The following is a 26,331-nucleotide window of genomic DNA, read 5'->3' on the forward strand; positions in this document are numbered from 1 at the left end:
GGAGACTGGATAAAGAAAATGTGGTTTTTTTATAAAATGGAGTACTACTCAGCCATAAAAAATGAGAAATTAGAGACATTTATAGCTAAGTGGATGCACATTGAGGCAATACTCTTAAGTGAAATAAATAGGACACACATGTGTAAATACCAAATAGTTTCTCTGGTGTGAGAAACTGAAAGTGTAAATAAGGACTAAATGTATAATAGGTAATGTGAAATAGGAAGAAAAGGGGCAAAGGGGAAGGAAGTGGGAGGGCTAGGGGAAAGGATAGAAGGGAATGAGATTAATATGGAAAATGGAAAAATAGGAACAAAATTTTTGTAAATAGGGAGGGCTGGAGGGGTTGAAGGGAGGGCTGGGCAAGGGTGAAAAACAAGAACCAAGAGAGACTATGTAAAGGTGCAAATTTCCAATGATGAATGTCATTATATTGTATACCTAAAATGTACCAATGATTAGAATGAATAATCGATAATGTAAAATAGGAATAAAAGGTCCAAAGGGGTAGGGGTAGTGGGAGGCACAGGGGAAAGGAAAGAAGGGAAAGGAAAAAATGATGAGAAATGAAAAAAATGGAAATAAAGTCTTTGTAAATAGGGAAGGGTGGAGGGCGTGAAGGGAGGGCTAGGAATGGGGAAAAAATAAGAACCAAGATGCATTATATAAAGGTACAATTCCCAATGAGAAATGTAATTGTGTCGTATACCTACAATGTACCAATAAAAGAATTTAATACAAAAAATAAAAAATAAAAAAATAAAATATGGCATATATTCTTGTTTTTAAAAATTCTCAAAAAAATAAATGCAAAAGGAATGGACATCAATACAATACAGTATGACAAGACACAGGGAACATCACATTCAATGGTGAAAAGTTGAAAACTTTTTTTTTAAGATCAGGGACAAGACAAAGGTGCCCATTCTCACCATTTATATTCACATAAAACAAGAGGTTCTAAGCAGAGTGATTAGACAAAGAAAAGAAATAAAAGGCATTCAAATAAGAAAGGATGAAGTGAAAATATCTCTGCTGATGACATAATCTTATATACAGAAAAAACTGAGTCTACAAAAAACAATTAGAACTGATAAATTCAGAATATGGTAGTTGCAGTCTGCAAAATCAACATAAAAAACATTTCCACATGTTAACAATTAACTACCCAAGAAAGAAATTAAGAAAATGAATCCATTTACAGTGGTATATAAAAGAAGCAGAATTATTTTAATCAAGGAGATCTGTACAATGAATACTATAAAACATAAGTGAAAAAAATAAAGACACACAAGAATTAATTAAGAATTAAGAATTAATATTGCTAAAATGCTCATAATATCCAAAGCAATCTACTGATTCAATGCAATTCCTTTCAAAACTGCAATGTTATTTTTCATAGAAATAGAATAACAATCCTAAAATTTGGATAGCACCAGAAAAGACCCTGAAAACAAATGAATGCAAAAAGAACAAAGCTGAAAGCATCACATTTTCTGATTTCAAAATATATTATAAAACTATTATAATCCAAACAGCATTATAGTGGTTTAAAAACAGATATATCAACCAATGGAAGGAAATAATAAGCCCAGAAATTACCTCAAGTATATAATTTACTGCCGATTGATTTTTGACAAAAGTGCCAAAAGTGCCACACAATGAGAAGAGGACAATTTATTTGACATATTATTTTGGGACCACTGGATATCCATGTAAGAGACAACACACAGACCAAGAGAAAATATTTGTAAACTCCACATCTGATAAAATGCTAATATGCAAAATATATTAGGAATTTAACAACTCAATTGCAAAAAAAAAAAAATAGTTTAAAAATGAACAAAGCATTTCAGACATTCTCAAAAGAAGAGATATAGATGGCCAATAGGTATATGAAAAATGTTCAATATCTCTTATCATTAGAGAAATACAAATTAAAACCACAATGAAATGTTACCTCACATCTATTGGAATCACTATTATAAAGAGACAAAAAATGTCAGTGAGGTTGTGGAGAAAAATGACCACTGTACACTGTTGGTGGAGATGCAAATTACTAAGGCCTTTATGAAAAACAACATGGAGGTTTCTCTAAAAAATAAAGGTAAAATTACCACATAATCCTTCAGCCCCACTTCTATGTGTATATCAGAAGGAAATGAGATCAGTATGTTGAAGAGATATCTGCACTTCCGTGTTCATTTCAGTATTATTCACAAGAGTCAAAATATGGTAGCAACCTGAGCATCCATCAGCAGATGAATGAATAAAGAAAATGTAGCACATATGCACAATGGAATACTGCACAGCCTTTAAAAGAAGGAATTTCTGTCATGTGTGCATGGAGGGAACTGGAAGACATTTTACTATGTGAAATAAAACAGGCACAGAAAGACAAATTCTGTATGATTGCATTTACATGTGAAATTTAAACAATTTCATCTCATAGAAATAGAAAGCCTCCCCAGAAACTGTTGAGAAAGCACATGAATAGAAATAGGGAAGACATTAATCAAATCAAAGGCACAAAGTTTCAGTCAGACAGGAGAAATAAGTTTTACTTAGGTATTACACTGCATTGTGTGTACTTAATAATATATTGTATAATTCAAAATTGTTAAACGAGTAGATTTTTAAGATTCTTGCCACCAAAAAACATTGATAAGTGGGCTGGGGATTTAGCTCAATGGTTCTGCCACCTGCCTTGCAAATGCAAGGTCCTGAGTTCAATCCCCAGTACCAAAAAAACACAATCGATAAGTTGGTAAGGGAGGTGAGAGATATGTTAATCAGCTTGATTGAATCTTTCTACAATGCATACATAGATCAAAATATCACATGGTACCCCATGAATATATAAAATTATTTTCAATTAAAAACAAATATAAATAAAGTTATCTGATAAAAAACAAATCTAGGGCCAGGGATTTAGCTCAGTGGTTTCGCTGCTTGCTGTGTAAGCGCAAGGACCTGAGTTCAATCCCTGGTGCCAAAAAAAAAAAAAAAAAAAAGAACAAGGGCTCTGATGCAAATAAGACAGAATTCTCCGACAAGGAGAGCTTAAACTTCTGGGCTGGGGATTTAGCTCAGTGGTTCTGCCGCCTGTCTCACAAGCGCAAGGACCCAAGTTCGATCTCCGGTACCAAAAAAAAAAAAAAAATCTAAGGAAACCAAAAGAGTATTGGTAGATTTTTCTTGTCCAGGAAAGAATGATTCCTCAAACCATAATTGAGACAAACAGATATCCTCAGTGGACCGTGTTTCCCAAGTTCATCCTTGTTGATACTATGTACATCTACCCTACAAATTAAAGGATACTTTGAGATTTTGGACACTTTGTTGCCTGGAATCAAGGAGAGTATGACCAATTTGTCATTGTATCCATGACAGAGAAGCTTGACTTTTCACTCAATGACAGATGTCTCAAAACTTCACAGAAGCGGGCTGGTGATTTAGCTCAGTGGCACTGTGCCTGCCTCACAAGCGCAAGGTCCTGAGTTCAATCCCCCATACCAAAAAAAACTTCACAGAAGCATGTAATGAAGGAGCATGTAGCATATCCAAGCTGCTTATCCTCCTGCAACACCTACACACTCTTATCTCAATTGTTTTGGGATATGGATTTTTAGAACTATGCACCAAGGTACCCCAGCAAGAAAGATGTCCTTTTCTAGTGCTGGGTATCTTTGGCCACAGTCATATGGTACTATGTTCAGAAAACTCCACTCCATAGTGAAAGCCTGACTATGGTAGAAACTCAACACAGAAAGCAAATGGAGAAGCCTGGCTCAAACCTCCCAAACTACATCTGATCAGGCGTAGGAGGTCGTCAGCCCAGTCAGTTAGCCCAGTCAGTGGTACAAAAGTAGCTGGGCCTGCAGATCAAATGTCATGGCCAAAAAAAAGTGGTGGTCAGGCCACAGCGAACATCAAGATTTCCTAGAGGAGAGAGGCAATTCCAGTAAGACAGAGAACCCAAGGGTTCCACTGGATTGAGGGTGGCCAGTCATTGTCTGGATGGCCAACATAGGAAGCAGGACTCACATGGGGATGGCAAGGTAATGTGAACAAAAACATAGTTCAGTCATTAGGAACAGAGCATACAAGGCCCCAGGACCATTGCCAGGCTCTGGGGTCTGGGAAATTGGCATTTTAAATTCCATGGGGTAAAGTGATAGGGTTGTGTAAAAACTGCCCATCTGTTGTCTGGATCCCTACAGGAGCCAGGATAAAGCTAAGCTTCCAGTAAATAGGAAGACCTGGACCACCCTGTGGTCCGGGGAAGGTCACAGAGGGGAAAGGAGAAGACAGTGGTGGCTCCTTTTCTGTGTCTCCCACTTGTCCCCCTCCCTGGCATTAATTATTTACACTCACTTATACAGCACACTTTTTAGCTTCACTGCCAGATACAAAGAAAGAATCACAAACTACAGCTATGTTATTGTGCTTTTAAAATGGTGCATCTTTGTTTTAAAATTGCTTAAGTTTTTGAAATGCCTAACCATCCAGCATGATTAATGTGATACATACAGAAGAGCAGCAGAGTGAGTGTGGAATTACAGTCGGTGCCAGTTCACCTAGAGACATTTATCTTTTCTTTTTTTCCCTCGTGCCTGCGCTGAGCCTCAGGGTAAGCTGACACTTTTTTTTTAATAAATTAAGCTTCATTTTCTTTTTTGCGTGTGTGTTAAGAACCTTGAAGGGAATGAGCAATGTCTGCAGCCTCCAATACCAGCTGCCATGGCAGGAAAGAGAGAGGTGACAATTTCCCGCAGATTCAGAATGATTGTTTTAATGGAGCTGTGGCGGAGGTAACGAGCACAAAGATATTGTGCTGCCAGGAAAAAGCAGGCTCTCTCTCTTCCCCAGCCTCGTGCTACATGATGTAACATTTAGCTTCTGGCTTAATGTGGCATCTCTTCCCTGCTTTGATTTATTCCCACTTTTGCAAATCACAGAGGTATGTTACAGGAGATGCATTTAGAAGTGTTGTTATAGTTCATTGAGGAGCATGGCTGTTCTCCCCACTAGAGGACAATCTCATGTGTATCAGGGTGAGTGACCTAGAATAAAAGGAAAGGAATTTTTAAAAGGAGGTGGAGGAGGAAAGCAGGAATATAGATGTTATGCTGGGATGAAATTGTATTTACCTTGACTGAAAACTCTTTTATTATGAACATAATTTAGATCAGAATGGAAAAGAGAACTATCGGGCTCCCTGCCTGGCTGGGAGTGTTGCTGAGCACACAGCGGCTACAATAATGTAAGTGCATATGTAATGACTGTGTTATTGTGTTTATATACGAAAGCATTATGCTCCATCAAAGGAAATGAAAAATATCTTCATGGGTTTGCTCAGTCAGCTTCTTTAGCAGAAAATGCTTGGAGGTGTGGAATAGCAATGTGTGACCAAAATACAGAGTATAAAAGAATTATGCAGCCTTGTCTGCTATGGAAGTTATACATCTATCTGGAACAGTGAAATGCTGACCAGACCTTGGCCTCTGCAGAATAGTTAATGTTGGGGATTTTACTGTAATTCTAGAATAAGTATACCTTGAGCATTAATTATGCTTACATAACTGTACAAGGTAAAATGTTGTGTAAAACAGCACTACTGTCTGCAAGGAGTTTACAGTCCATACTGGGCAGGCCAAATAAATACACACAGAAAGACCATTAGAAGTATGAGAGAGAAGTTTCAAGTGAGTTGTTGAAATGATCCAAATTCTAAGTAAAATATTCTAGGAATTTAGCCATTCTCCTAATATATACATTATATATATAGGATATATATGAGATACATATTAGGATATATATAAAATATAATATATAATATAGATAAATATATATTATTATATATATAAATATATATTATTTTATATATATATAGTTTTTATAGAATATCTATTTTTACATTTTCCCAGAACAGGCTCAATTAGGAAGTTTCTGTTTCCTTATTTCTAAGACTTTCTCCATGTCAAAGCTACAATCTGAACCAAGAGACAAAAGAGGCTGGAAGCATTTGTCTCTGCTTCCCACCCATGGTGGTAAGCATGAGCCCATAGGCATTTTTGTTGTCAGTTCAACTTGTTACAGACTCCCCACTATGACGCTGTGTAAATTAGTGCTAGGCACTGACTATGGTACCACAGGGAACAGAGAAAATTATAATTTCTGAGCTTTCCTTATGAACTAGAACAGGCAAGACGTTTCACCTGCTAAATGATTCATGAAAATTTCACCAAAACAGGGACTTGCTCTTGAAGTTCACATCAAATTCTTTCTGCCTAGAGGGACCCTGGCACATAGTACATTTGTGAAATGAATGGATGAATGAATTAATGAATTAATCCTTACAGCAAATCTGTGAGATGTGTATTATGACCCTACCTCACTAACTAGGAAACTTAACTCAAAAACTGACTAATTTGCCCATAATCATATCATCATAAGACCAGCTTCTTTTCCCACAAACATCATTCCTAAAAGGCAAACAATTAAGCATATCCTTAAAGACTTATAATCATACAGGGAAATAGTACTTCACATGCAAAATCAAGAAGAAATGGTCTCTGGCAATACAAGATTAAATAAAAAAGAATGATGGATGATTTTCTTTGATGGATGATTTTCCTAGCCCCTCCTTATATTTCCTAAGTCACTAACATCAGAGACTCAGTCCCACACCTATGTCATTAAGGGGGAAGAAAGTAGCTATTAATACATGTTGGATTCTTGTAACCATATTTTTTGCAGGCCAAAATAATCTAAGAGTGAACATGTAAACAGACAAAAATGTAAGATTTATAATGGGAGTTTACTAAATTATTTTTCTACTCTGCTCTCATAAATTCCTACTAGTGATCCTGGGAATACCCAGAATAGTTCTGACACTATCCTCTTCTCTCACACCAACCCACTATGGTAAGATGTGGCTCAATAAAAGGCTAGCGATGCCTCTGAAGTGAGTTAGACACTACAAATAGGAGTCGGGAGAAAAAGGTGCTTGAGCATGAAAACTCTTGGGGGAGATACTACAGCTCTGATCACAGTCAAGAGTGAACGATAACCACAGTTGTGAGGTGTGCCCAATATAGCTCAACAACGGAGAGATTAGGCTTTCATCACCTTAACCTGGTAGTCAATTATAATTTTATTAATAGTAAGACAACCAGAAATTAGTCACCTGCCAATGCCATGCCAGATGATGTCCAAGTGAAAAGCACCTATGAAGTATCCTTGCCAAAATACCTAACCTGATCTGCATGTGTGTTTCAATACTGGGGTCGGGAGTAGGTTAAATGACACTACAGGAAAACAACCACACAGGGCTGAGGATTTAGCTCAATGGTGCCTCCACCTGTCCTGCAAGCGCAAGGTCCCGAGTTTGATCCCAGGTACCAAAAAAAAAAGTGAGCTATTAAGAAAATAACCACACAACACAGAAGTAGGGATGTTTTGAACAACAATAACAGTTCTGGTGTCTTCAAAACCACTGTCATGTTTTGTTTAGTTTTTTAATAATGTAATGTTGGTACTTTAAAAAAAAGAAAGGACTTTTCTACATTAAAAGATATTTAAGAGACAAAATCAAATGCAACATTTACTTTGATTCTGTTTTAAGCTAAGGAGCTATAAAGGACATTTCTTGGGAAGAATTGGGGAAATTTGAATATAGCTGAGTATTAGATGATATTAGAGATTTGTTAATTTTGTTGAGGATGATAATGATGGTATGATTATTGTATTAGCTTTCCCATGGCTCAGACACAATACCCAACACCCACAACTTAAAGGAAGAGTTTAATTTGCCTCTTGGTTTCAAGAAATTCAGGTCATAAGCTGCTGGCTCCAAGGCAGGAACATCATGATGGAAAGGTGTGGTAGAGTAAAGCCACTTAGTTCATGGCAGTTGGGGAGCAGAGCAAGAGAAGGACCTGAAAAGAAGGGTCAAAGGGCCATAAATTACTCCAAGGTCACACCTTTGACCCACTCAATCACACCCAGGGACTTGATTTACTAATCCACTAGGAGTTTCTTAACATACCAATTGACATATCAGGTCCAGGGATTTAGCTCAGTGGTTCTGCCTTCTGCTTTGGAAGCTGAAGGACCCAAGTTCGATCCCCCGTACCAAAAGAAAAAAAAAAACTCACTGCCAAATTGACATATCAGGATTAACAGTCACAATTATGTCCTAAATGTTCTTACTTTTTGGACATTTGTGCTGAACTACTGAGAAGTAGAATGCCATAGCATCTGTAATTTAAGTTTAAAGTACTTCCACCAAAAAGAAAAAAAAGACACAAACACAGGAAATGTGAACAGTTATTAGATGGAGGTAATGGGTCTGTGGGTAATTCTTATTTAGACTTTCTATTTTTCAGTCATAGTATGAAAATTTAAAGGGATGATATAATGCATGTGAACTGTTCATCAGAATTCCTGGCATGTAGCAAATGTTTATTAATATTAGCTTTTATCATTATTGCTGTTTTTATTATTTCCAAGCTGTCATCACTGCCACTGATGCCTGTTGGCCTTACCATGAAGGCTGCTGCCAACCCACAGTCCAGAGTAGAGACATCAGTATGGAGTGTTGTCTCCAATTTCTGCTTAAGGTGGAAAAGCCAGGGTCCCTGAGGCCTATACTTTTAACAATGCTGCTTTTTCACTTTACTTTTTTTTTTTCCTTTTTTAGGTGTTTGTTTGTTTTTTTCTATTTTGGTTTTTGAAAGCAGCCCCTTCCACAGGAACTGGACCAGAGTAACAAGCACCATGCTTTACTCACAGACAGCTGCTCAGAAGCTGACAGCAAGCTGTGCTGCAGGAGTAAGGATAGAAGGAGGGAACACTCTAGACCTCAGCTTTGAAGGCAGTGTGAGAGGCCACTCTTAGAAACTCTCTATCTCCTTTCTCATTCACTCTTCCCTACAAAAGAGGAATGCTTTTACCTTATTGGTGAATTTTCCCCTGCCTCTGCAAGACATGAGCTCTGCCACAGTTTCCACATGCCAAAGCTGAATGCTAAAAGCTCAGTACCCACACTGGGAGCCTGGTACTGCCTGTGATTGGTAGGTAGCTTTGTCTAATTCTGAGATGCAAGATAGAAGCCTATAATGCCACTCCTAAGCCATGTTCTCTAGTAGCATAACAAATATAACATTTTTTTCTCCATCTCCTTTATTCCACTTTATCATTTGATTTAGAATTTAGATGGGAAATAAAGAGGGTTTATGTGTCAATTTCTTCAAACCTTCACATCCTGGACAAACAGATAAGCCTCTAATTTTTCTATTGAGATAAGCCCCTTCTTAGGTCCTTCATTATAAACAAATACATGTTTTAGGATGTTTAGAATGAATACCCAGACATGTCTGTATTTTAGGAAAACATTGCTGATTTGGGATTTCTGTTCTATGTATTTTTTTAAAAGTTTGATAAACTGGACATCACTAGATATCAAATTTATAGAACTGGGCAAATAGGTTTATATAAGTCTTACAAGACTTATATAAGTCTTATTTGACTATAAGTTAAATTTTCAAGTTGGAGAACACTCTGAGTAAAGCTGAGTGAAGTACGAAATTGCCACAAGGAAGAGAACTAAGCTATATGTGCTATACATCCAGAATTAGTAGGGCTCTTAGTAATTAATTTGTTTGATGGTTTAAAGAAATGTTAAAGTAAATTGTATAATTTCAATATACATGGCACACTGGAAGAAACCTCACAGTAACCATCTTGAATTCTTCTTTGCTTAATAATTTCAACTCTCAGAAGGTATACTTCCTATGTGCACCCATGTTTATAGTGGCACAGTTTGTAATAGCTAAAGCTTGGAAACAGCCCCAGTCCCCATCAACTGGAAACTGGATAAGGAAGATGTGGGGTTTTTTATAAAATGGAGTACTACTCAGCCATAAAGAATGAGAAACTAGAGACATTTATAACTAAATGGATGCATATTGAGGCCATACTCTTAAGTGAAATAAATAGGACACACATATGTAAATACCAGAGTTTCTCTAGTGTGAGAAACTGAAAGTGTAAATAAGGGTTAAAATGATTAAAATGAATAATTGATAATTTGAAATAGGAAGAAAAGGCCCAAAGGGGTAGGGGTGGTTGGAGGGGAAGGTGAAAGGAAAGAAGGGAAAGGAAAAATTATGAGAAAAGAAAAAAAAATGGAAATGAAGTCTATGTAAATAGGGAAGGGTGGAGGGGGTGAAGGGAACACAGGTAATGGGGGAAAAATACGAACCAAAATACATCATGTACAGGTACAAGCACCCAGTGATAAATGTAAACGTATTGTATACCTAAAATGTACCAATAAAAGAATTTAAGAAAAAAAAAAAGAAGGTATATTTCCTAAAAAGATACATTACCAAATTCATAAGGAAAAACCACTAATATAGTGAGTTTTTGTAAGAAGAGAAAAAAATTACACATAAGCCAAATAAACTAAAAACAATTGTTTTTTATCTATTTTTAAAGTGTGGTGATACATATATATAACATAAAATTTATCATTTTAACTATTTTCTACTGTGATAAAGTACATACAACATAACATTAGCATCTTAACCATTTTAAGGGTACAGTTCAATAACATTAGATGATACATTTACATTATTATACTAGCATCACTACTATCTACCCCAGAATACTTTTCATCTTGCAAAATTGAAATTCTGTTCCCATTTTTTAAAAAGTCTTCATTCTCTACTCTCCCTAGTATCTGGCTACCATTATTATAGTTTTTATCTTTATAAATTTGAATAATCCAGGTGCCTTATATGAGTGGAGGTATAAAATATCTGTCTTTTAGAATTAAAGACAATTATTTTTAAGTGGCTTCTTTTCTAGCCTTAGCCCATCATTTATGTATGCTTTGCCATAAGCTTATGTGCCTGGTAATCCACCCAAGAATGCCACTGAAACATAAGCCAGGCTATTTTACATTCATAAGACCACATCTTCTTACTTGTTTGTTTGTTTAATCTAGCAGGCACCATGTTAAATAAACCCTCTGTATCATAGTCTTCTTTCTTTGTTTGAAATTAAAATCGTAAGATCCCAAATTTGCCTGGTAGAAAGAGCCCTCTATATATCTCTGGAAGCTTCCTACATGTGGCAGCAGCTTGGTCTATGAGCAGTACAGACCAAAAAGGGAATCAAAAGCCAGATCAAAAAGGCAAAATAAGCAGTCAGGAATCTACAGGCAAAGCAATCAAAAGAAAATGCATGTCAACAGTCAATATCACAGACCAGTCAAAACTGAAGTGAGGCTCACTATGCATTTTCAATAGTGCCTCTGGGAGACAGCAATTTACGACAACAGAAGCTGACCTCTCTATACAAAATGTGTCTAGTGTAGGAAACATTAAAAAAGTATTCCATAGTCTCAATTCCTATTATTTAATATTAACATAAAATATTTTAATCATGTTTCACAAGTCAGTCTCATTTCTACCAACAGAGGTTCCAAATCCAAAATCTGAATGAATTTTTTACTTAATTTAAGTGTTATTTCTTCTATATAATCTGTTTGCTTTATTTTTTAAACAATCTTGGTCTTAGAACTCAGAAAAAAGAGAGATTTTTCACCTTGGATAGTCACTGCTTTTATGAAAAATGACTAGAAATTAAGAAGTCAAAGCCAGCTTGAACTTTGGACCTGAAACAGCACACACTGAATGTTATACAACAACCATAAGAAATAGTGTTCAGGAACTGATGATAAAGCATTTCTTAAACTCAAACTACTATATATAAAATTTAATAATTAATTCTGGGACCTGGCTCTTTTATCTCATTTTGAAAAGTCTGCCTTCCTATGCCTCTGATCCTCTTATGCTTAGTCAAGGAAGAAATTTTCAAAAGTTCTTTGAGGTCTTGATAGATACAGTCATTTTCATCATCACTTAAAAGAAGCAATCAAAACTTATGTTAGTCCATTTTTTACTGTTATAAGAAAAGATTACAGACTGGGTAATTTATAATAAACAGAAATTTATTAGTTCATGGTCTGGAGGCTGGGAAGTCTAAGATCCAAGGGCTGGCATGTGACACACTCCTGAGATCTGGGTCATCCTATGGTAGAAGGCAGAGGGCAGAAGGCAAGAAAACAAGGAGACAACATTTCCTCTCTCATTCACGAGGGTGGGGTCTTCAGGGACCTAATCACCTTTTAAAGTTTCCACATTTTAATAGTTACAATAACCATTAAATTTCAAAAAGAGTTTTGAAGGGTGCAAACAATCAAACCACCACAAGACTTTACTTCATAGGGAAGTGCCATGGTCCTAGAAATGACATCTCCACGTGCCAGTTATCAGACCACTTGGGCATGTCATTGCTTCTAACACACAGTCCACTTTAGAGTCTCAGAATATTAAGTTTTCATGACGAGATACAGAAAATTCTTTGTTTTTCCATTAAAGAAATGTCAGATCCAGACTGGTTTAGTTCAGGTGGTTAAGGTCATAAAACCAGAACAAAAATTCAAATTTCTTAAAACGTATTTCAATGCAATTGCATCACACTAAAGAAAAATACCTATAGAGTGAGAGCAAGAATTGATCATTATTTAGAATCTAACTAAGAGATTCTCAGAGTCACCAACAAAACTTCCACAGCACAAGGAATGCTACTGAACAGAGAAAAATTTGGTTCATTATATTAAATAAATTAACTCATAAATAGACTATATTGTCCATGTTCCATGTGCTGAGCAGCCTGTCATAACAACTATGATAACTTTCATCAAACAGACCACTGATGTTGGAGAAGATAAATGGTTAACAATTACAGGGACTCAGTTTGAATCATGCCTGGGAAAACTATAAGGCAAATGACTTCAATCCAAGCTTCTGAAGTAAAGTAAATTCTATGAAAAATTTTAAAGATAAACAGATTCTGAAAAGTCTGGATTTATAGACAAGATGATTTAAGGAAGAAGTCTAGATCATCAAGAACCAGGATATCTTTGGAGATAAGAGAGCCTATGTAGAAAAAGTAGGCTGCTGTCTGAAGCAAAATAGCACGAAGCTGTTTAAGATATTTTTCAAGTTACAGAAAGTTTTAAATTAAGAAATGGGGAGGAAAATGGGTGAAAACATAATACCTGAGATTCAAATAAAGCAATCAAAGAGGAGGCTGAGAGTATATCTGGAAAAAAAAGAATAATAAAATAAGGACACCCTAATATAAGAACTATTGGATGGGAGAAATGGTGAAAGATCAATCCATTATGCAAAACTGCTTCAAATAAACATTAAAGACTTATCATACGGGAAAATGACCATATGGGAACACTTGGCAACAAATGAAGACTATGATATAATTAGTGTGTATGGAACCAGCTAGTCTCTTGCTGCCAAACAAAAAACACTAAGGGAAGGATATGGTGTAGACACACAGGAAGAAAGATGGCTTTGTTTTTAAAGAAATCTTGAAGAAAAAACAAGTTGTAAAACTCTGTGGGGAAAGAAAATATGATAGAATTACAGTAGAAATGTCATACTTAAAAGTCTAGTTTAAAGGTTGGCAAACAGCCTATGGGTTAAATCTGGCCCACTTTATATTTCCGTATAATCTATAAGCTAAGATTTCACACTGGTTTCACACTTTTTAATGGATGAAAGAATTGAAAGAAGAATAATAGCTCATGATGCATCAAAATTATAGAAAATTCAAATCTCAGCACTCATAAACAAAGTTTTATTGGAATGCAACCATAATTATTTATTTATTTTTATTCATGCCTGCTTCTATACTACATTATCAAAGGAAAGTTGTTGCAACAAAGATCATATGGCCTGCAAAGCGTAAAATTTTGTGCTCTAGCTTTTCATATAAAATGTTTGCTGAATCTCAATCTAGATAATAAAACAGAGGCTGAAATATTATAAAATAGCAAAGTTTCAAAATCACCTCAAGTAATTCCAATGAAGAATTTCAGTGAACTATATCATAGGATGATTTTGATTGAGAAAATTACTTTCTACAGTAAGCCATCTTAGAACTTAAAGGAAAGGGGTTATTCTCCACAGTTCAGAGAGATGGATATGAGGGAGTGTCTTTGGAGAAACTTTATATAATTTACTTTATATAATATATATAATTTATATATAATTGAGAGAGTCCAATTGAATCTGCCAAAAATAATCAATGATAATGGGGCCCAACTTGAAAAGAAATTATGAAAAAATGTGAAATAATGAAATTAAAATGACAACACAAAGGAAATTTTAAAATTATTTGAAAATATATTTTGAAATCCTAGAGAAAATGAAAGCCATGGAGAAAAGACAAGGAATTTCTTCTAAATAAAACAGTGGCAAAACTATACTTTTATTTGTGAAGATTAAGAAGAAAAGATATTGTTTTAAAAGGCATTACAATAAAAAGAAATTTGCCCAAGTGAAAAAAATAGAATTATCATACAGAATGGAATAGACACAAATAAAAAATTTAAAACTGAAAAACTACTGGTGGACATTTCTGAGGAACCAACCCCAGTAATAAAAACTTTGTTAGAAACATGGGAGGCAGAAAGACAGCAAGGAGATCAATGAGACCAATTGATTGATGATCACGATATAAAAAGTCCATGCAAGCCTGAAAAGGAACTAGCAGAATGAATCAGTTTATAAAGGAAGACATTAGTGACATTCTCACTCCTAAATTAACTTTTGAAGCAGATCAGTCACAGGTACAAAATCAAATAATAATAAATAAACTAGATGTTCTTGGCTGAATCAATAATGCATGCTGTCACAATTTTCTTTTCCAAAATTGAGTAATCACTGGAAATAAATGAGCTCCTCTTGAAAATTGAGAAGAAACTTTAAGGGGAAAATTTTGGATCCTCTGAAACTTGTGTAGAAAGATCAATATTTTTTTCAAGAGCTACATCACCAGTCTCTCTCTCTCTCTCTCCCTCTCTCTCTCTCTCTCCCTCACTCCCTCCCTCCTCCCCGCTCCCTCTGGCAGTTTCATGCTAAGTTACCATGTTGCCCAGGCTGGGCCTGAGCTTGCAATCCTACTGCCTCAACCTTCCAGAGAGCTAGGATTATAGACATGCAATACCACACCTGGTTTAGACAGATCAATTTAGTGGACAACTGGCAAGTTGTTAATGGGAAGGGCCAAGGATCTGATTCCCTGTGCAACTAAGAGTAGAGCAGAATAGGGCTGGGGATATAGCCCAGTGGTGCCGCCCCTGCCTGTCAAGCATAAGGTCCTGAGTTCAATCCCTGGTATCGGAAAAAAAAAAAAAAAAAGGAAGAATATGGCAGAATAGTTTCTGGAGAGAAAATTAGACTTCCCTATTATTTTTTTCAATTTTTTATTAACACATATTGCTTGTTCCCTAATATTTTTAAAGAGGCATGTGGGAAGACAGAATCTACAAGGCAACTTCTATTTAAATACTATGATTTTGATAAGATTTCATGAAAAACTATGCACACTATACAACATTTCTTATTACAGAAACAATGCCTGTTCTTTACAGAAAATGTGGGAAATATAGAGAAGCAAAAAAAAAAAAAAAAAAGATAAAATTAGTCATCCATAATCCAGCTAAACAAAGATGCCCACTGTTACTATTTGCCATACATTATTTGGGACCAAACATGGAATTTAGTTAACTGTTTTATTTTGGAAAAGAACTGACCTTGGCTCCAAAGAGGAGAGAAGGGCAATGAGAAATACTTCTTAAATTGTTCCAACTCACAAATGGATGCTAAGACATAACAAGAGACTGTTTACAATAAAATCCTCAGGTTTCCACATGACACTAAGTTCTTTTTAATAATGAAATATTATGCCATTTATGCAGAAAAAACTGTGAAAATTTCATAAGACTGCATATGGGAGCAGAAAACTGGCAGATGAAATTCCTTACAGACACGTGTAAGCGAGTACATGCACGGGAATGCCATGTAATACCAATTATCTGGAAAGTGATGGATTCCCAGGTTTCATGCACATCTAGAAGAGGCAGCATGCCATCATTACAGACTATACCCCAAAGACAAGGCACTGATTCTACTAAAAGATCAAAATGAAGCATAAACCAATATTCCACTCTCTAAAGCAATGATATATTTGTAGTTAGAATATGCCGCATTTCAAGTTCTACCTTATCGAGGACTGAAATGTTCCAAAAACCATCAAAAACCAAAGAAGTGAAGACATTTTCATATGGAAATCAGTGCTAATAATTGGCATTCTCCAACCTATAAAATCTAAATGGTAGCTGAAACAAATAATATAAAGTCTATAAAATAATGATAATTTGAGACTAAATGAAACTCCTTAACCTAAAGTCCATGGACCTTAGAAGGTTTATAAACTCCTTAAAATGGCATGAATATTTTCATATATATGTATTTATATATCTATGTATATTAATATATAATTATATGTACAGTTTTTCTATTGAGTGGATGAACCAACCTCATCAGATTCTTAACAAGGTTCATAACCTTAATATCCAAGAACTAGTGGTCTAGGTGGTAGGAGTGTGGCTTTAGTCACTAATACCTGGGAGCAGAACTTTAGGTATGAATGAAAAAGCTTTAGAAGTTTACTTCATAAAAAATAAACATATAGGACTCCTTTCTCCTTTTCTGAAAAAAAGTTATCTCCCCCACCGCCCCGTATATGTATAAATAGGAAGAAAAGGTGCAAAGGGGAAAGGGAAGTGGGAGGGGTAGGGGAAAGAAAAGAAGGGAATGCAATTAATATGAGAAAATGAAAAAATGGAAACAAGGTCTTTGCAAATAGGGAGGGGTGGAGTGGTTGAAGGGAGGTCAGGGGAAGGGGAAAAAATAAGAATCAAGATATACTATGTAAAGGTACAAACCTCCAATGATGAATGTCATTATATGGAATACTTAAAATGTACCAATAAAATTAATAAAAAATAAAAATAAAGAGATAGATATAGAAAGAATAAACTGTATGGTAATGTTTGATTAAGGTGTGTAAGGCAGATCTCTAAACTTCTCAGATTGGGTCTCTGCTATGGCAGATGTTCCCCCACAAAGCCTCATGTGGTCATAGGTGGGGCTTTTGGAGGTGGCTGGAGCTGGGGTGCATGATGCTGAGATCAGGATGTGATGCTGGGATGTGATGCTAGCATTAAGGCTGCCTCACCCTAGTGTGAGTGCTACCCACCCTAAAGGTGGTTAGCCTGGATTGGATATAAAGGACATAAAAGAGGGTTGTCACTTGCTGCTTACTGCTTTTACTGCTTTCTGCCTGCCGTGAACAGTTTCTCCTCTGTGATACCCCTCTGTCATGCCACCCTGCCTTGGAGCCAGCTAATTATGAACTGAAGCCTCTACAAACTGCAAGTTACAATGAACCTTTTCTCCTTTAATTTTGGGTGTCAGGCATTTTGTCTCAGCAATGAGAAAAGTAACTAAAATAGTCTCCATGAGGACAGAAACTGAGATCTGTTTTGCTCTCTACTCTATATCTCCCTGGTGCTTACCATGGGGACTGACACATAGGCACTCAGTTGACGCTTTTTGACTGGATTTATTAATGTGCTGACAAACAGCCATGCCTCCCCTCCAGAGAGAACAGGAAGGTGAGAATGAGGGATAGAGGGGAGGCAACCCATTTTCGGATCCCCCTTCTCTCTTAAACAGAAGCTATCTTTCTCTCAATAAATTTTTCCTACTCTTAACCTCCTTTGCTCCTACAATTCATGCTTTGATTTTAGAGAACATGCAGGTTTGGGAGTTACATCTCTTCCCCTATATCATTTTAGAGGTCTTCCATTGAGATTACTGGTTGGAGGTAATAGTTTTCTTTCATAGGCTCTAACTTTTGTCTTTTTGCTTCATATATTGTTTAACAGCTAACAGGTTACAATCACTCACGGGTTTCTAAGTGTAAAGTCTTTCCCCAACTTGCCTTTCCATTCTAGTACTCATGCTTGGATTATACATACTCTATTTTCTTAAAATTTTGTTTATTATTGCCTAGTGGCTGCCAAACTCCAAGCGGTCATGCCAATGACAAATGTGCTAGACTTCTTTTACCAGGATCCACCAGATCAACCTTGTAAACAACTCGTAACTAACTGCTAAATTACAATATGACTTCTATGTCAGATTCTGAAGTCCCTTGGACCTTCTCCTCTTTATGGGAGGCTATTACTAGTTCCTCCTGGTGGAAATGCTTGTTGGCTATATTCATAGCAATCCTGCTGACCTTATTATTTGGCCCATGTATTCTTAACTGTTTCTTTGGCTTTGTCTCCTCCAGACTCAAAGCTATATGGCTACCAAGATGACAATGCCTGGCACCTATCAAGGGCCTTTAGATAGACCCTCTGTAGAGTAACTCTGAGTGCTGATCACAACTACGACCCTCTTCAGCCAGAAGTAGCCAGAAAGGTCTTGGCCCTTTGCCCCCTCACAGCAGTTAGGGGTACTTCTTCACGGGGGGGGGGGGGGGATATTGTAGATAGGTAAATTAATTAGATATCTTATAGGCAGTTAGACAGGGCCAGCCCATGAGGAGCCAACATGAAGGACAGCCAAGGAGCCAACACAGAGGACAATCAAGACATATTCACTATGGACCAGGAACTTAGCTCAGTGGCACCGTGCCTGCCTTGCAACCAAAGTACTGAGTTTGATCCCAGCTACCAAAAAAAAAAAAGACATTCACTGAGGCCAGCATTGTAAAACAAGAGAAACTACCACACCCATGTAGGATAAATAGCAACGATTGATATTCTAAATAAGTATCAATCACCTAGGTGGGAGACAAAGATCTTCCAAGATCCCTGACCTACCCCTTACCACCAAAAATCCTTGCTCATTCCTTGTATGCTTGCTATATGACTTGTTTTCCCTTTGGATCCCCATTTAATCAATGTTACCTAAGCAACTATACTTGTCATAATCTTATTGGTCATTCATAGTTTTGTCCACCTTGTGATTTCTCATTGGATCAATATTACCTAAGTGACTGTACTTGTAATCTTACTAGTTGACTATAGTTTTGTCCCACCTTCCAGCTGCATTACCTTATGGCTTTGTCCCATAAAACACCTTTGAGAAGTTGAGTGACTGGGCAACCCATTTTCTGGTCCCCTTTCTGTCTCTCTTAGACAGAAGCTATCTTTCTCTCAATAAATTTTTCCTACTCTTAGAAAAATAAAATAAAAGAATGAAGGGTAGAGGAAAGGAAAGCAGAGAATACACTGGAGTAGAAGGGGTTTCATGGCTGTTCTTCAGCACATTAATTCATACAAGTGTTGCGTGCCTACTGCATACCAGGCCCTGTTATAAGGTCATGTCTTAAACACTCCATCTTGGTGTCTTGTTGGAGGCAGTGGGTGCATGAACTCCAGGTCTGCCTCTGGGTGAGATTGCTGATAATCCCAAAGGAGGGACTCCTTCTCTCCTGCCGTCTTTCCCACATGCTCAACTTGTTTCCTTATTTGAGTTTCTATCACAATGAGGTCAAGATGGATGTGGCACCACATCAGCAAAGAATTATACTAATTTGGCCTTGAAAGAACAAGAGGAAAAAAAACCAGAAATGAAATATCAAAGCAATAAAAAGTGTATAAGAGTTTATGAACATAAAACGTGTACAACTGTTAAATGGAACACTGTCAAGCAGATTAATTAGTTAACATTTGGAAAGTGCATTGAAGATGAAAATTGCCAAATAAGGGCTTCATATATTGAGCCAATATCTCATTTGTTATAACTTGGTGGAATAAGAAACAAGTTCACTAATCGTTGAGACAATAATTGTGCCCAAGATGGATATAGAGCGCCTTTTGCCCATGGGAGTCTGAGCCCAGCATGGCCCTCCTCTCTAGGATTTGTGGTCAAGCATTTTTTCCCAAACATCTGCAAGGTCACAACTGTGGAGCTCTACTCCCCCAAAGTTCTCTGCTTTTTGTAGCCAATTTCCCTGACCCAGTCAGCTGTGAAGACAGCTAGAGGTCCCTTGTAAGAGACTGCTTGGAAATAAGTAAGTTTTGTTAAGATTCTCCCAGCCCTAATTTAGATCATGTTAAAATGGGATTTAGGCTAGTGTTCTCTAGATACATGATATTCTATCCTTTGGTGATACTGAAATATTGAGCTATTGAGATATTCCTGAATCACAGCATAACAACACCCAGGGCCTAAAACAAAGAGCTCCCTCCAACCGAGTCAGGTCAAAGATAATCTCCTGGAAGCAGGAATCTGTGAAGGGAGAATCCCAAATCACAAATCCCCTGGGTGGCCAATACCAAGTCCCTTCAGTATGATTTGTCTCTGAAAATAACAGCTGAGTTCTACTTGTTTCATATAGTTATACCTGTCTCTCCAAAAAGCATTTTTATTTTTAACAACATTTGTTTTCATTTACTTAAGTTTTATGATCTCTCCTACTACCAAACGGAACTGAAGTAGCTTACAGATTAAAACAAAGAGCAGAGATCTAAGGCATTTGGGAATGAAATAGAACAAATAATGCATTTCTGTTGAAATTCATAAGATACAGTGCACTTTGGTTGAAAAAGTACTGGAGATAAAGTAACAAAAACCCTGAGTTCTGGCTCTCACTCTGTCTAACTGTATGGTGTTATTCAATCTTTATTCCATTGGCAATATAGTCTCTGAAATTTTGTCCACCTGATTTTTTTAATGTTTGGAAAATGATGTTCTGGTATTACTATATCAGGAAAAATGGCATAAGGGATGTTGTCAAGGAGCCAGGTGAGAAGCTAAAGTGTAATCTGAGTACAGAGTGTGGGGGTCAGGGAAGGTACAAGACAAGCTTGACAGAAGTTGGAATTAGCTGGCTGTGAGAGTGAGCAAGGTGAGGCCAAGCTCATCTTGAGCCTTTGTAGCTAGGAACTGGTCCTCACCCCTCACCCTGATGTGCTGAAGGAAATCAGCTCAGCTGTCACATATGGAGTTTGTGATGATGGGAAAGCCTCCAAGTGAAAGTATGGCAAAATCATGTCTGGTACGAGCTGGAACCCAGGCAAGAAAATAAAGCAAGAGATAAAAGCACTGTATCGTTGGTATTTTGGTAATTAAACAGAGGAGGAGGCACAGGAAAGGCAAGGGGGCGTGGGGCCTGATGGCTGGCTAAGTCTTGAGTTTACCAGGACAAGAAGCTAAAATCAGGTTACTCAGCACAAAGTATCTTTTTCTGTAATTAAATGATTTGATATTTACTCTGTGTCACTGTCTCTAATTCCATCCAAGCCTCCCAAAGAGAATGCCTGGTAGAAAGGATGTGTAGAGGCAGAGGCAACAGAATTCCTGAGGGTCACCTCTGAGCAATCCTGGCTCCATTGCTACTTTCTAGTCTTCATTGCATTTCCACTGTATGTCCCCACAGTGGCCTCTCCTCTTCCAAAAGCATATGGACTGCATACCTCCTGGGTTATCCTGGCCAAAGAAGCTTGACTCAGTGTGTCTCACCTGAGATTTATTTGCATTTCCCCAAACTTGCCTCTGTCCTTTCTAAGCCTTCTCACTTCTAAGGTCATCTTTTGTGTTGTGCACACTGCTGACCTTTTCCAGAAGCCTCAAGTAAGTTAGTCTTCAGTTAGCTAAGGGTACTTTCCTACTCCTTATGAAGGGCTGCTGCACAGATCCTGGATTCAACCATAGGATCTTCATGGCCTCTTCCCTATAATGATACTCTTATCAACACTCAGAGGCAGGAAGATGGTTCCAGAACTTTTGTATGGCACTTACCACTTGCCACCTAACAAGTTCCAGACCTGGGCACTAAACTAGCAAAACATTTATCACAAAAGAAAAACACTCTTTTCTTTTTTTTTCCCTTTCTCTCCTAATCTTAGTACCAAAGAGTGCTCACTGCAGCAGCAGATATACTAAAATCTTAGCACCAAAGATTTCTTAGTTGGTTTAACAGAAAGAATAATCAGATTTTATGGAATATAAATTTGGGTTATCTTTTTGCTGTAGCACACACATATTATACATTTTAAAATATATTACATGTCATATAATACCTAATATTATATTATTAGCAACATATTATATATTCCTATGTATATTAACATATTAAGTATATTATAATGAAGTACTTGCCAGTGATGCATCTTTCAGATTTGTATGTTTCAGCAATTATAAAACATGCTGTCCCACAAATCTGAAGCACCTTTTCAGTAACAGAATTATTATAGACAATATTATCAATGTAATTTATGTCATTCCAACTTTTCTAATGATATTCATTTATGACAAAAATGTGGCAGTCATAAGATCAAATACCAAAAAATGAAGAAGGAAAGAAGGAAAGGGTCAACCAAGGATATAAATTCTACAGGATTTGGCTTTCTTGGAAAATTGTTCACCTAGAACATTTCTCCCCAGTAGCTCAGAGGTCTCTGTGGAGAAGATTCTCCCTGCGCTTCCCCTCCATAGCTCTCAGTTCTCATGAACCAAAGTCAGTCTCAGGCTGAAATAAGTAAAGCCCTCAGAGACGGCTCAGATACATAACAGTCACAACTTAATACTTCTTCCCCTCTGCAGGCTCAGCAGGCCAAACTGGGTGTATCAGTTTATGGATGAAGAGGATGTGGTGGAACCTCACTGGCAAGGGAAAAGTAATAGAAAAAAAGAGGCATATGTGCATATATAGGAAGAAACATGAAAAGTTGTAGAAGCTTCCAGCAAGAGAAGTGCTGATGTTAGAAGAATAAGATCCCTGTATTCTATACTGCTGGTAATTATGTGCATCATCCTCTGTACTCACATATCACCAGTTGCAGTCATTGCTCTGTCACCACATGGGATTGGTTCCAGGATCCCTCATGCAGTGGGAGTATCATACTGTGTACTGCTAGCATAGGAAAAGAGCAACATTCAGAATTCAAAGTACAATTTGTACTGAATGCATGTGACTTTCACATCACTATAAAGTTGAAAAATTATTGTAGTCATCAGAAACCAAGGACCTTCTGTATATAGGAACACTAGAGAATAATATATGGCCAGTTCCTAATGATCATAACATTCCAAGAGTTGAACCACTAATACATGAAAGCATACAGACACAATCAGGCCATTGTCTAAGAACTGGTCTCTATTCAACACTTCCACAGTACTCAAGACCACTAAAGAACAAGCCAATAGAGAGGTAAAATGATGGATAAATTACAGTTTATATGTCATACTTGGGAGACAACAGAAGAGCTGGTGAGAAAAAACAAAAGCTATGGGGTACATAAGATGCCAAGAACAACACAATAGAGTTCCAAGTTCAGAGTGTTAACATTACTAACAGACTTGTGTGGTCAGAAACAGGAGGTATCTGGCTGGTTTTGGTGGCTGTTGGCAGCATCTGGTGGAACACAGGATAGGAGTTGGAGAGTCACATTCTGTGGCAGGGGGAGGGACAAATAAGCACTCTGGGAATGCAGGCTCCACCATCCACTCAAGTCTACTTTTCAAGAACCCACACCAAGTTAACGACGGTCCCCATCAGAACATCACAGGCCTTGGAGCTCCAACTTCTCCAGGTGAAGATAGGGTGCCAAGTCATCAATACCTACAACATGATTCTTATGCATTTAATAGAAAATATTTTAAATCAACAAATGTGAATATAAAGTTTCCTACAGTTGTTTTATCTATTCTGCCTATAATCTTTGACCCAGACCCAATTTAAGGATACCCTTCCACTTGTAAAACCTTTAAACTTCAATAGCATATTAGGTATTTTGAACCAATTTATTTAACAAAGATTAATTATACTGTCAGTATCTAAATATCTTTGCTTAAAGTTTATAGTTTGTGTTATTATCATAATTATTAATTTCTGAAGACATTCCACCCTCCTTTTATTTCCTCCTAGAGGTTTTAGAGGTCTGTTTTCCTCTTTGGAATCATAAAAGTAAATCAGATTTGAAATAGTCACTATCATTAACAGAATATGCTAAATAAATTTGAAGGGGATGCTCCACAACTTTAAGATCTTGCTTAAAATTAATGAGGATTGCAAACTGGAGAGGTGGACAGAGCTAACAGGATGAAATTTAATAAAGATTAACGATGAGAACACCATCTAAATAGGACAATACACGATATATATATATATATACACACACATATATATACACATATATATACACACACACACACATATATATATATATATACACACACACATATATAGTGAGTAGCTGCCAAGGAAGAGGAGATTTGCCATGGTTTAAGAGGTTTAAAAGAAGGGTTAATTAGAGAAAAAAAATAAGCTAAATTTAATACTCAATATTAAAAGTCAACAAAACAGATATAAATAGACAACACGGGCATATTTTGTAAGTATGCTGGATAAACATAAAACAAATAATCAATGAAAGCAAAAACTGTAATTTCTATGGGTTTTCATAACCCTTTTGCCCATTGCAGCAGACTCCATAGGTTCTCTGATGTCATTCTGTTGAGTGCCCTCATTGTCTTCCTGCTTAGCTATATGTTCCTTGTGTCTTCCATTTAGCCTCCATCTGACCTATCACAGGCACCCAGTAAATGTTTGTTGAATGAAAGAATAAATTAGTGCTCTGTTTTCTAATGAAAAACACTTCAGTAAGAGTCAAAATTCCTGAGTTAGGATCCCACCTTAGACACTGACTGCATTTGGAGCTAGAGTAAGTCCCATTGAGGAGTCCCTTTCCCTATGAACACAAAGGATCACCTTTATTATTTCTCCCATGTTGGTTTCATGCTGGGAAAAGTTTGGACTTCTAAATCAACTCCATTAGACAATATTTCTTGTTCATGTTTCCTTTGAGAGAATCATTGTTGACATTAAATTGATAGAACTATTGCTGAGTTGAAATCTCACATTTTTATAATCTGTACAATTTATCATGCACATGCATTCCCTTTTAAAAACTGAAAATAAACTGCTACCCTCACATTGCTATTTTCAGCTTCTGGTCTTCAAGCTGAAAACAAGTCTTGAGCTTATTCATGGGGGCTTCTTGTTCTAATACCCTTGAAATCAATATTACTTCAGCTTAGGGCCTACAGAAGAAATGGCTGGCATTTATAATACTCTACATGCAAACAGATATGATTATGGATAATTATTTGGGAAATCAGAAGTGAAAACAGGATCAAAAATATGAAAGCAATTATCTATATTAATAGCAACAAGAGGAATGTACTTTGTCCTTTTCTTAAAAATTGCAATAAGCATTTCCAGGCACAAAACAAAATTATCAACGAGGCACTGATGAATTCCACAGTGTTTTAGAAGGATCTTTAAAAGTGAATCATCTCCCCCCACCAACCAGCCAGAATCAGGAATCCATTTCTCAATGCCTCTCCACTGGGGGTGCCAGGCTGGAATTAAGATGCATGAGGGATCCCTTGGGCAGTGCTTCCCAAGGCAAATGACACACAGATGGGAACACTGCTAATGCTATTAGTAGTTGAGAAGCAGAGCCATAAACACTGCCTGTGAGACATGAACAGGAGGAAGTGCTGGTAAACTGGCCTATGGCATTGAGGGGGGCAAAGGCCTGGGACCTCCTCCTCCTCCAGGAGGCCTGCACTTCTCCCACAGTGCAAGTATTTGCTGCAGGACCAGAGATCTTAGGATACTTCCTCCTCTCCTCTCTGCTCTGGTTACCTTGTTTGCACACTGGACATCATGTAGCCTACTTCACCTTGCCAGGGGGAAGAATAAGGTATAAGCACTTTGAAAAGTTGTAAACATTACTAAATTATAAATTTTTAAAACATTTTAAGTGTTTTAAGACAAAAATAAACACATCTGTGTATCTGGGCTGAAAGGGCACTGTTGCCTAACACTGAGGAGTGGGCTACTAGCAGCCTTTCCGCCCAAGGACCTCAGATTCCAGGCTGGCGAAGGCCCTCACAAAGCACATGTTAGGTTAGGGAGGCAGGTATAGAAGGTGTGCTCCTTCCCAACAATGCTTTAAATCTTTCTTTTCCTTAAAAGTATTAAGAATTAAAAAAAAAAAAAAAAAAGGAAAGGAAGAAAAATCACTAAAAAAAATATGATTGTCTTTTAGAAAATCTGAAAGAGAATAAGAAAGGAAGTAAGGAAAAGAACAGAAAGAAAAAAGTATTGAGAAGAAGAAAAGAGAAACTAAGAGCAGATATGGGGCAACTTGAAAAGGAATGATAGAATGTGTAAAAGAACTGACTTCACTGAGCACAAGAAGAAAAATCAATGCCAAATAAAATGTAAAAGAAAAAAGTACTAAAATGAAAGAGCTATCAGAAAAAAAGAAAGTGCCATGTGGAGATAAAAGAGATT

General features: G+C 36.9%; 1 long non-coding RNA gene across 2 annotated transcripts; it reads left to right on the plus strand.

Annotated features, from left to right (window-relative positions):
• Positions 1 to 4,410: 4,410 nt before the first annotated feature.
• Positions 4,411 to 25,970, plus strand: LOC101710487 (uncharacterized). Of its 2 annotated transcripts, none has more exons than XR_002386845.2 (3): positions 4,411 to 4,633; positions 5,191 to 5,266; positions 22,569 to 25,970. It is a non-coding gene; the product is annotated as an uncharacterized LOC101710487 (long non-coding RNA). The 2 variants fall into 2 exon arrangements; XR_015444073.1 differs by lacking the exon at positions 22,569 to 25,970 and adding an exon at positions 8,708 to 11,470.
• The last annotated feature ends 361 nt before the right edge of the window (positions 25,971 to 26,331 follow it).

The sequence above is a fragment of the Heterocephalus glaber genome, unplaced genomic scaffold (assembly GCF_053883595.1).
Source record: "Heterocephalus glaber isolate CG9 unplaced genomic scaffold, H.glaber_assembly_v1.0 deba00001593, whole genome shotgun sequence".
Taxonomy (NCBI): domain Eukaryota; kingdom Metazoa; phylum Chordata; class Mammalia; order Rodentia; family Bathyergidae; genus Heterocephalus; species Heterocephalus glaber.